The sequence below is a fragment of the Kogia breviceps genome, chromosome X (genome assembly GCF_026419965.1).
Source record: "Kogia breviceps isolate mKogBre1 chromosome X, mKogBre1 haplotype 1, whole genome shotgun sequence".
In the NCBI taxonomy this organism is placed as follows: Eukaryota; Metazoa; Chordata; class Mammalia; order Artiodactyla; family Physeteridae; genus Kogia; species Kogia breviceps.
In genome coordinates, this window is record NC_081330.1 from 129,644,287 (window position 1) to 129,656,396 (window position 12,110).

The 12,110-nt window shown below is 43.0% G+C and overlaps 1 protein-coding gene across 1 annotated transcript in view; it reads left to right on the forward strand.

The window, feature by feature from the left end:
* LOC131748235 (uncharacterized) overlaps nt 1–12,110 on the forward strand; it is a 30,508-nt gene that overhangs the window by 12,976 nt on the left and 5,422 nt on the right. The gene's annotated exons all lie outside the window — the stretch shown is intronic.

Here is a 12,110-nt window from a genome sequence, read left to right on the forward strand (position 1 = left end):
GTGACATAAGCTGCCACAATTCCGAGAACTGGACTCAAAGAAATGGAAACAAACCGACCCTGGGACTGGAGACTAACTGTACTTAAAACAATCAAGATGATGCTGGTCAGACCACCGATGACCAATTTCAAGATGACGGTCAGAGCTGACTGTGCTGTTTCTACATGCAGTCCCCTCCCTCCATCTATAAAAGCTCTTGCCCCCTGAATGTCGGGGGTGGGGCGGGGGGGGCGGAGTCAGCTTTTGGACAGAAGTCCACCCTCCTCCCCAGCTGCCAGCATCCAAAATAAAGCAAGCCTGCCTTTCCATCAACCTTGCCTCTGTATTGGCTTTTCGGTGGTGAGCAGTCAGACCCCACTTTCGGTTACACAAGGACACAATTCTTGATTGATACTCAAGCTCCTTTTCTTTCTGTGGTCAGTTATTCATTCACTCAAGGTTCTTTGTTACGTCCAATATGTGTTCATATCTTCGCTAAGTGCTGGGGATGCAAAGACAAGTACGGCATGGTTTCTGCTCTCCAGTCTAGCACGAGAGAAAGGCTTGCAAACAAGTAATCCCAGTACAATGTGCTATGCATCATGATAAAGGAATGTGTGTGGTGCACTAAGAATACAGAGTAGGGACAGCCAGCATGTCTTGGGAGAATCTGGAAGGAGAATTGTAAGGCACTAAATGTCTCTTTTAATTGACCCCCTTCCTCAATGTCTGGGGAAATTTGCTAACCTTTCTTTTTCAAACTAGGTAGTAACACTATGAGCTTCTTGGACTCTAAATCCTAACAACAGGAGTTGTACTTTTCTTTTTTGAGTAACAGGGGCCCACTGTTTGCCAAGGAGCCACTTGGGACAGCCAAACACATTTCCAACATCAGGAGTGAGACCACTGCAATTTTGAAATCAAGGAAAGTGTCAGTATATTTTGCAAAGAGTTTTTCTGAGACTTGTAAATGAAGCAATCTCTAATACATCAAAATCAATCTCTGACTTTCACCTGCAATATACGACAAACAAAACTGAATACTCCAGTCTCCTGGACGACGCATTGGATCTTCAGGGTACCGTACAATCCCTGGATTCCTCAAGGAGGTAAAGCCATTAATGCTGGGTAACAGGAACATCTACCGTCCTTGGTTTCACTCTGATAGATGTCAATGGAAACATGCCACTTTCCGAGAGCTGCACTTCTGATTGAGTCATCCCAGAATAATAACTCCAATGATGGGGAGACGTGCTTACTATTATCACAGAAACATGCCCACATCCACGGATTCATATGTGTACTGAACACAGACTTCCAGTAAAGCCAGACTACTGGCTGAGAAGTACCTTAGTTATTCTGGGGCATGTATATCCTAGGTTATGCGGACCTTAACGCCAAAATCAGATTTGACATTGGCTGAGAAAGTCTCAACCAAGAAGACAGCGCCAAGGCCTGTCAGAGCCACTACAGGTCAGATCTCTCGGTCAATGTCAAACTTCCTCTTGGACAGAGGTCTCATAAATGTCGCCATCAGGCATGTCATATCCAGCAGGGTCCATGTTGCCCTGAATGGTGTTCAGAGAACTAGTACTGAGACAGCTGATAAAGCTGTTGATCTGTTTTCTTTATTTTTTTTATAAATGTATTTATTTTTTTATTTTTGGCTGTGTTGGGTCCTCATTGCTGAGCGCGGGCTTTCTCTCTAGTAGCGGCGAGCAGGGGCTACTCTTCGTTGCGGTGCACATGCTTTCACCGCAGTGGCTTCTCTTGTTGCTGAGCACGGGCTCTAGGTGCACGGGCTTCAGTAGTTGTGGCGTGTGGGCTCAGTAGTTGTGGCTCGCGGGCTCTAGAGTGCAGGCTCAGTAGTTGGGGCGCACGGGCTTAGTCGCTCCGCGGCACGTGGGATCTTCCCAGACCAGGGCTCGAACCCGTGTCCCCTGCATTGGCAGGTGGGTTCTCAACCACTGCGCCACCATGGAAGTCTCTCTGTATTCTAAATTTAATTTCCTAAATAATAATTGCTAGCAATCATGAGAAGGTGCTTTCAGGAACGGAAACAGTGATGACATGTTCCCTGCATAAATGAATCAGATGAGATGATGAGACCTTGGTATTGCAAACCTTAGGTGGGTCATGTGGAAACACAGCACAGTCCTATTTTAAAGAGTTCTTATTATCATAGCAAAACTAAGAAATTCTCTCGGCTTAAGAATGTCAGGAAGCATCCTGCTTACTTACATGGTGTCCAACACGACTCCAAAGCAACCCCCGAAAGCCCACGGTGGGCACTGTACTCAATTTCCTCTAGAAGGAAAACAGGCTCCCAAAGCCTCAGTTCCTCGTCAGCAGGAGACGGAATAATTTATCACCCAAACCAGGACACATGAGAGGAAAAGGGCGGGGGGGGCTTATCAGCTGGGTCAATGGGCAACAGGTGTCAGCTGCAACTGTCCTGGGTAAACAAAAAGTTACCCCAGCTGTCAGAAACAAGCTTGTTGGTTCCATTCAGTCATTTTTGCCCCTGACTCCACATTAGAATCATCTTTGGGGAAAACACACATACACACATGCATACACGTGTTTACATGCACAAATACATATGGATATGCATATACATATACTGAGATGTCTAAGCCCTACTCCAGACCAATGAAACAAGATTTCTAAAAACGCAGTGAATCTTGGGCATCGACCATTTTTAAAAGCTCCCCCAAATGATACAGATGAGCAGCTGGGCTGAGAACCGCTGAACTGGACGCTCTCCACAGCTTTTCCAGGTCTCAAATTCTGGGAGTGTAATTCCTGAGAATGAAGTTCCCACCCCGCCATGGTCAAACTTTCAGTCTCCTTTCTAGAACACAGAATATTTCACACCAGTACGATAATAACCAACACGTACTTATGAAGAGTTTGCACTTTACAAACCACTTTCTCAACATCAACGTTTTTCTTTCCTCACATTAACTCCATGAGAAAGTCAGGTTGGTTATTATTATTATTGACTTTCTACAGGTGAGGAAATTGAGGTCTCAAAGATCAAATACACAGGTACCAGGCATCTCATACAAGAAGCATAGGGAATAATCATGCCCACATCTTGATTAGAGACGGCAGCAGACAGGAGCAGGTGCCTGGGGTTCCTGCCACACGGGTCTGAATTCCACTTCTATCATTTATTAGCTTTATAAGCTGGGGCAAGTTATTTAACCTCTGCAAACATCACCGCTAAAATTAAAATAATACCAATACTCTTGCTCCGTAGCGCTGTGGTAAGTACTGCATAAGATTTTACATGGCAGACCTCAGCCCCATGTCAAAGAAACAGTAACAACTGTATCATTGTTTTTGTTGTTGTTACTGTTTCTCCTCTTCCTCTTCACCCTCCTTTTCCTGCTATAATTATTACTATTACTACTACTACTGCTAGAACTAATAATAATCATCCCTGCTATAGGCAGAGTCAAGGGCCCTGCAAAGAGACAACCGTAATCACAGTAAAACCCTTTGAGCTAATCTCTACCCTCTGCCCACACACTCTGCCCGCAAACCAAAAGGAAACATGAATATTCTTCAAACGAGACACTCTGTGAAATCAGACACCCCCAGCCATGTAACAACGCTGAGCTCTGGAAGTCTCTGGTATATACAGGAAACCATCAGACTCTAGACAGGTGCTCAGCCGGATTTAGAAAACGGGGTGAGAGCAGCCTGGGAGATGTGCTACACGCCAATGTGCCTTCGAGGAGGAACCTATTGGGCCGGCCAACAAGTTCATTTGGGTTCTTCTGTAAGATCTTACGGAAGACCCCTAAGGAACTTTTATCAGCCGCGAGGAGCACACGTAGCTGGCAGCCTCCAGGGGCAGCCCCTTGGGGTCGGCTCCCGTGTTTAAGTGGAAGCCGCACACTTTGGGGGGAAGCCCCCAGCTTCCCCATTGGCGGCGTACGGTCATCAGTACGAGGGTCTGGCCACCTGTGCCCAATGCCTTGCTACTCGAGGGCCACCTGTGCACTGGAGCTGCCGCTGCACCAGGAATGCAATCTGTGGCTCTTGGTCCTCCATCGCCCCTTCCACAGTACCCGATTACACTGTGGTGTAAAGACTTTCTGGTGAAAAATAACACAAAGCACCCCCATACGTGTCAAACAACCCTGTCAAGGATGGTGGGGTGGTACCCTACACGCCTGAGAAGCAATGAAAACAATACAAAATGTTTTGTTCCAAAATTGTATTATTTCATGACTTTCCAAGAGTTTATTTGGAAAGCTCTACGGAGTTATAAAATATGTCTGACTCATCTCTCTTTCTAATGAAGTGCCTACAACATGAGGCTTAAAAAAAAGTGATTATGGATCATGTTCTATTCATGTCATCTTTGTTTTGCAAATTAAATTTGTTATGCCACATTAGCTCAAAGATATGAATATTTTAATAATGCCAGATCTATAAATTGCAAGAAAAATGAATTAGAATTTTAAAATGCATTCAGTTTCAAGGAATTGGATTTCTTGAGGATATATTTTTCACCTAGAGAGAAAAGATATTCTAAATTACTGTGTTTCCATTTTAACCATTTAATTTCATTCTCATTTTGGCAATTCATATTTTTCAACATAATGAAAACATTAAAACAAGCAAAAGCTAAATGGTAAAGTATTTTAAAATACTAGTTGGACCTAGTAATCTAAATGTTCTTAATATTAATATTATTATGGCTAAGGATAATAACAATAAAATAGCTAACATGTGACAAAAGGTATCCTATACTCTTTGCATGTATTAATCCATTTGGCTTCAGAAACATTTTACATTTTAAGTATAATCATTATTTTCTTGTACATATTGACAAACATTTTATAGGTTATTTGACCTGGTAAATTAAATATTTTTAATGTTAATATTGTTACGGTTGAAGATAATAATTATGCAATAGTTAAACAGTTCTTACTATGGAACAAACAAAATTCTAGACTCCTTACATATATTAACTCATTTAACCTCATACACATTCTATAATTTAGGTGTAATCATTACCCATGATGTATGAATTAAGGAACTGAAAAACAGAGAGGTTACGTAACCTCCCCAAGGTCACACAGCTATATGCGGTACACCCTGGATTTGAACCAAACAGTCTGCATGAACCAGGAAAACAAATGCCGACTTTCCTTAAGCCACATCAATTAAACTTTCAGTCTGTGTGTCTGTCTGTATGTAAAGGCACATGCAAACTGAGTAATTTAAAAACTGATTCGACTTCAACAAACGCATCTGAATTTTAAAATCCAAATGAGTATGGTCTTTGTCAAAGTACTCACCCTGAATATCCGAGGCATGTTCAGTGTGCTGTGACAGCCACCTTCCTTGTTCAAACGGGTCTCACCTCACGGAAGAGCTCCTGCAAGTGATGAAATGAATCAGCAAGCTCCACAAGAAAAGCCAGCTCAGCACGCAGACCTGTCTGCTTCTAGGCCAGAACTAGAGTTTTCCAGTTGTGCATCAATCATTTTTTCAGACCTCTTGCATAGTCAATTATCAGTAAATAGTCATTAAGTACCTACCGTAGGCGGTTCCCTCAGCTAAATCCCAGAGCTTTTAAAAGGTAAGTATGACTCTACCGAACTAGCAGTATTCACAGAAAAAGAATCCAATTTATATCAAATATTTATCATTTGCCCCTCTACGGGATAAAATACCCTAAATTTTTGAAGACGCTTCCAAAAAAAAAAAAAAGAGCTCCCTGTCTCTTCTGTGACTATGATGCAGTCCTGATAATGTACTTTTTTCCAGTTTTATTGAGATAGAATTGACATACAGCACTGTGTAAGTTTTAAGATGTAGAACATAATGATCTGACTTACACACATCATGAAATGATGACCACAATATATGTAGTGAAGATAGATCATCTCATATAAATAAAGAAACAGAAAGAATATGTATCTTTTCCTGGTGATGAGAACTCAGGATTTATTCTCTTAACAATCTCATAGAGAACGCGCAGCAGTGTTAATTGTCTTTATTATGTTGTACATTACATGCCTATATTACTGACTTACTTTAGAACTGCAGGTTTGTACCTTTCCACTGTCTTCATCTCATTCCCCCTCTTGCCACCCCCCACCCCACAATCACAAATCTGATTTTTTTTTTTTGCAAGTTTTTATTTGGGGTGAAACGAGGACTGCATCCCAGGAGACACTGTTTCAGACAGCTCTGAGAAACTGCTCCGAAGAAGCAAGGGGGGAGCCAGGCAGTTTTGCAACAAAAGGGCAGGCAGTCTGAATGTCTTAATTAACGAAAACCAGATATCTCAAGGTAAAGAATTTAGGGCTCTTCTTTGTACGCGAAGATGCAAGAGTCTGGGCTCCCTGAAATCCTTCCTGTGATATGCACCTCAGCTCTCGGAGGCCAGTATCCAGTGGAGTTTCCTCGGGGCTCACCGCGGAGAGTGGCTGCAGCGTGACGGCGGCTGGATGGCAGGTGTTCTTTCCTCCCTGAGCTCCCGCACGGCTCACCCGCTCACCTGGCTGCAATCACTGATGCCTGTGACATCCTGTGTTTACTGATATGGCAGGAAATATCCGATTTCTCAAATCATCCTCTTGGTCAGGAATTCGACCAATACTTGGGAGACATTTCATGACCACACTTAGTCCCACGGTGCTGGGAGGCTCATCCAGATCAGGAGAAGGCTCTTGTTGCTAGGCCGCTCCAGTCGCTAATTTCCGCACTAGGCCCTGTTGATAATTAAAGATTCTCTGGACCCTCTGTCTGTCAGGATCCAGGAAGCGTTCTCCCTTACTGCTTCTCCCCATACCTAGAACCCCATTATTACAATTATTTTATAAGAGTCATAAATGTGATCTATTTCCTCCAGAGGTTGAGTCATCATCCATTTTGTTGCAGACCTGGTTACACACTGGGTACTGTAAGGGAGAACAATCTTATAAAATAGACAGGACACAAGGAATGCAGCTAGTAACACTGACAAAGCCATCGTGCGGCAGGGAGACAGAAAGCACAAACAATTTGGAAACAAAGAACAAATTAAAACTGTGATTAGTATAACTAGTTGTAATCCAGTTGCAACAAACCATCAAGTCCACAGGAGAGCCAGCTGCAGAAGCCAAACGCTGGCGGGTCTGAGCGCTTTTTCTGAGTCTGTTTTTTCTTGCAGTATCGTTGACCGTCAGCACTGTGCTAGTTCCTCTTACACAGTGCAGTGGTCGATACTTGTATACATTTCAAAATGATCACCACAATTAGTCGGGTTACCATCTGTCACCACACAAAGATATTATATAACTACTGACTCTCTGATGAATGCACTTTTAAACTCTTTACCCATACCCTGAAATTCCACTGGCAGGGTACAGCTCAGGAGTCATGCTCTTTTAACATGTGACCTGACCCCAGGGACTGGGTTAGGCAGGATTCCACATCATTGGTGCCACCTTAATTTAACGCTTACACTCCTGTCTTGCAATGGCTGGTGTCATCTTTTCTCCCTCATTAGACTGGAGCCTGCCTGCCTCTTTCCTTATTATATCCACGGGCCTGTGAAAATGCCAACACACAGAGCACTCACAGGTGATACTGCTAAAAAAAAAATACATTCATAGATTAAGGAGACAGTTAATAACCTCTTAACAAGACTATGTGGAATAAAACACTTACATCAAAGTATGAGTTCTGATGGGTGTGTTAAAAGATCTATCGTATTTTACTTTATAGACAGCCTTGCTCTTCGTGCATTTAATACTTCTAGCACTGACACCCATGGCGTGTCGTAATTTATAAATTTATTAAGACACAAGTTCAGACAGCATTGTTACAGCTGTTGGGAAGACATCATTTAGGTGGTGAAAAACCCTAGCAAATAATCAATCATCGATATCTAATATCATCTTTCTTCTCTTTATATCACTCACAAGTGGACACCGTGATGCGTTAAAACGCTGTTCACAAGTGTAGGTTACTGGTAAGATGTCTGGAAGCAAGATAGGCAAACAGGAGTCTTACACACATTTAATATTAGGTCACTGACTGTATAATCAATTAAGTTATTGGCAGTTACTGGGTTAGATTATCTCATATTGATGGCTTTTTATATAATGTTTCATACTAAGTTTGAGATAGAAATCTCTAGAAAGTAAATTATACATTACATTTACCTATGTGTGCTGGGAATTTACATCATACATATTAATTTTACATGGGTAGTCATTATTTTGTTTCTCTAAACTTGTGTCTGTTTGTATTCTCTAAATTTTCTAAGAAGAATATGTTTCTTTAGAAATTAGACAAATATTTTATTTCTTAAAAAACTAAACTCTTACAGGAGTAGAAATAACTCACACCTCTTTTGTGAAATAATGATTCCCCCTTGAGTGTGCGTGTGTATATCCATATACAAACATAGTTCAAAAGCCTATTTTCATGACCTAGAAGTTACATTAGCAATAGCTCTAATTATGAGAGCTCATTAATAGGAAATTATACTAGTCAATATAGAAATAATACTTATTTTTAAAATTTAGTTTTCTTCACTAAAAAAATGAGTTCATAAAGCAGACTCTAAGTAACGGCTATTTAGAACCTCAATGAACATTTTAGATACAAATAAACATAGAAACAGTCTAAAGAAGTAACATACTCTATAGCCATTTGACGTTTGTTCAGGACAGAACATAACTCATCTACCTTTGAAATCAATCAGTACTCTATAAAGGTGAAGGAGGCAAGAGACGAGAGGGACAGAAATGACCATATTAATCTCAGCTTTCTTCTTTTTTTTTTTTTTAACATCTTTATTGGAGTATAATTGTTCTACAATGGTGTGTTCGTTTCTGATTTACAACAAAGTGAGTCAGCTATACATACACATATGTCCCCATATCTCGTCCCTCTCGTATCTTCTTTTGAATGTTTACATACTTGATTTTATAGCGGGACTTCAGCCATGTCTCAAGGAAGGCACACAGAGCCCGGGTGCCCTGTGACGCACGCGTGTGTAGGCTCAAGAGGATGATGATAACTGGGTCTGAAAGCGGACCGCCTTCTCTCTGGAGGTGAGGTGGGGAATGATAAAAGCACAGGCAGGGGAGAGTCCGCTGCTTTCTAACTGGACTCTAGGGCCGTGTTAAAGTGAGACCTCCCTGGCACTCCCCCAACCCCGGGAATTGGGGCTTCTCTGTCATTTACATCCTTCCGGGATCTGCGGCGTCTCACTCGCATCAGCCAGCAGGGGGCAGGCTGGAGACAGTTATAGAACACAATAAACACGGACCATGTGAGGAAACCTATTTTCACATATGGGTCAGTTCCATCTGGCAGTATGTGACATTGCACGTCATCTTGCAGGATGCAGGCCCACTCTTCTGAAAGTCACTCAGTAACTAAAGGCAAACATTTCTGAGAATCTGCTGTGCTTAACTGCTACTATCCCTTTAATAGAGTTCCTTGGACAAAATCAAGGATCAGAAGTTGTCTCAACACTTTGAGAGCAGCCAATGAATAACCGGGGGGAAGGAAAACTATAAGATAGTGATAATAGTCTCTCAACAGTGTGCACCAAAACAACCCCCGTTTACTACTTCCCAGTAAAACAGTTAAGGGTACAGCTCTGCCCTCTGAGGAACCTGGGTTGCTTTCCTTTGCTCCCTTCTATTTGGCCAGGTAATCTGGGAAAAGTGCTTTAGCGTGTGCGAGGCCACTTTCTCTACCTGCTTCAGAGCATTTATCGTGGAGACGGAGATAAGGAACATAACACAATTAGCAAAGGCTCTGGCACACAGTATGGGCTCAGTAACTAGTACCTGATTACTATTAATTATGATTATTCTTCACGCACAGGACATTTAATCCAGTGCAAAGGTGCCGCAGAAAGTGTCAAGAGTATCTGTCCAGCCCACGAGCCTCCAGGCCTTGGCACCCATCCCTCGCCATTCCTCACTGCTTGGACCAGGGATAGAGCCTGATACACATTTGGCCAATCATATATTCTCTCTACCGGACATGCAGCCTAGAGGGAAAGGGAGGCGATTCTTTGTGCCGTTTGGCTGAACTGAGGGGTTCCCACGTTTGGTCACGTGCACCTTGAGAAGCAGAGAGAGCAGATCTCCTGAGAGGAAGGGAAATAAAAGAGATGCTGCATTAGAATCCACAAGACCCTGGCAATCCACGTTTGCAGCAACACGGATGGACCTAGAGATTGTCATACTGAGTGAAGTAAGTCAGACAGAGAAAGACAAATATCATATCGCTTATATGTGGAATCTAAAGAAACGGTCCAAACGAACCTATTTACAAAACAGAACTTGAGTCACAGATGTAGAAAACAAACTTATGGTTACCAGCAGGGAAGGGGGGGGTAGGGGTAAATTAGAAGATTAGGATTGGCATATACACACTACTTTATATAAAATAGATAACTAATAAGGACCTACTGTATAGTGCATGGAACTCTACTCAATACTCTGTAATGACTTATATGGGAAAAGAATCTGAAAAACAGTGTATATATGTATATGTATAACTGATTCACTTCGCTGTACACCTGAAACTAACACAGCATTGTAAATCAACCAAACTCCAATAAAAATTAATTTTAATTAAAATGTTAAAAAAAAAAAAAAAAGACCCTGGCAATCTAAAGCAGAAGCATGGTTTCTGCAAGCTTTCCCCTTTTTAGTACCCAGCCCCTCTAGACTTCCATCATTCCTCGGGTTCTGTATTCTAACAATAATTTTCTTTATCTACATATGATGATTTTTGTTTTTTTTGTCTCAGCAACCAAGGGAGTCTTAACTAAGGCAACAAATCTCAAAAACAGAGAATTTTTTAAAAGAGCTCATTATTTTATAAGTAGAACCCAATAATCAAGACAGACTCATTTCGGGCGTAGCAAAACATTTCTTTTCTCCCCTTTTCCTCCGAGACAGTATCTGGGTTTACGGGAGAGTATTTCTGAGCAGGGTGAGCTAGACGGGCCCCAGGCTCAGAAGGCTCTCACGCCTGGTTTACTGCTCTGCTGTCACCATCCTGAAATTCTTAGTAATTTCACCTCTGAGCTTGCATTTCACAAGTGAGGTCCGATGGGACAGTAAGGCGTACACACGAATGAGCAGAGCGGATGCATGCGATGTGCATTTCTGCTTTCCCTTGCCACCGCTCTCTGGCATAGGGCCTGCGGTGCCCACGAACACGCGCACAATGCCAGTGGACCCGCAACGCGTGGGAGACACCTAGGCTCACAACCAGCACGAGGTAAGCACGCCACACCCGGAACTGAGCCGGCAGGGGGGCTGCCAGCCTCAAGAGGACACGTTATTCACCCCCACCAGAACTTCCTACAAACGCAGCAAGAAGGCACGAGGGTACTAAGAAACACAAACGACCAAGAGAGAACCCTACTACTTCCTTTCTTCCTGAGGTCACTTCCCTGTATTGGCCAATCTCTTAACCTGGAAGTGATGACATAGAAGAAAAGTGAAAGAGTAACTCTAGCTGTTTTCCTTGCAGTCCGTGCACATTGGTCAGGTGGAGAATGACCAATGTGGACTGGTCAACAGGCTGTGCAGAATCTTCTAGACCCCCTGATGACCAGGCTGAGGCTTATTTTAGCACTGGCTTTCTATGTGGGCACCTCCGTCGCCCAAACCTGCAACATGGCTCTGGTGGCGTGGTGGCCAAATTGAGAACTTCTCAAGAACAGTGGTCCTCAGCCCTGGCTACACCTTAGATTCCCCTGGGAGCTGTGTCTTCCTAATGCTAATACTGATGTCCAGGCTCCATCCTACACTCGTCAAAAGGAGCAGAATTAAGACACTGTACTGGTGTCCCACAGCTCCCAAGGCTACGTCTGCAGAAACATGCAGGGCAATCATTGTCTACAAACCCCATCCCAACATACTAACATGAGGGGTAGGGGATGAGCACACTGATTTTCTACCTCAACACCCCTCCTTCCCTCACTCAGCTGTGCCAGGGGCTGGCATGGGTTTTCCCCCTTTGCTTAGGCAGGGACTTGCCCTAAATCGTAACCTGAGGCCCCTGCACCCACAGGTAGTAGCCAATCCAAATCAACAGTCCTCGTGCCATCACAGCATCTGACGTGCAGGCCC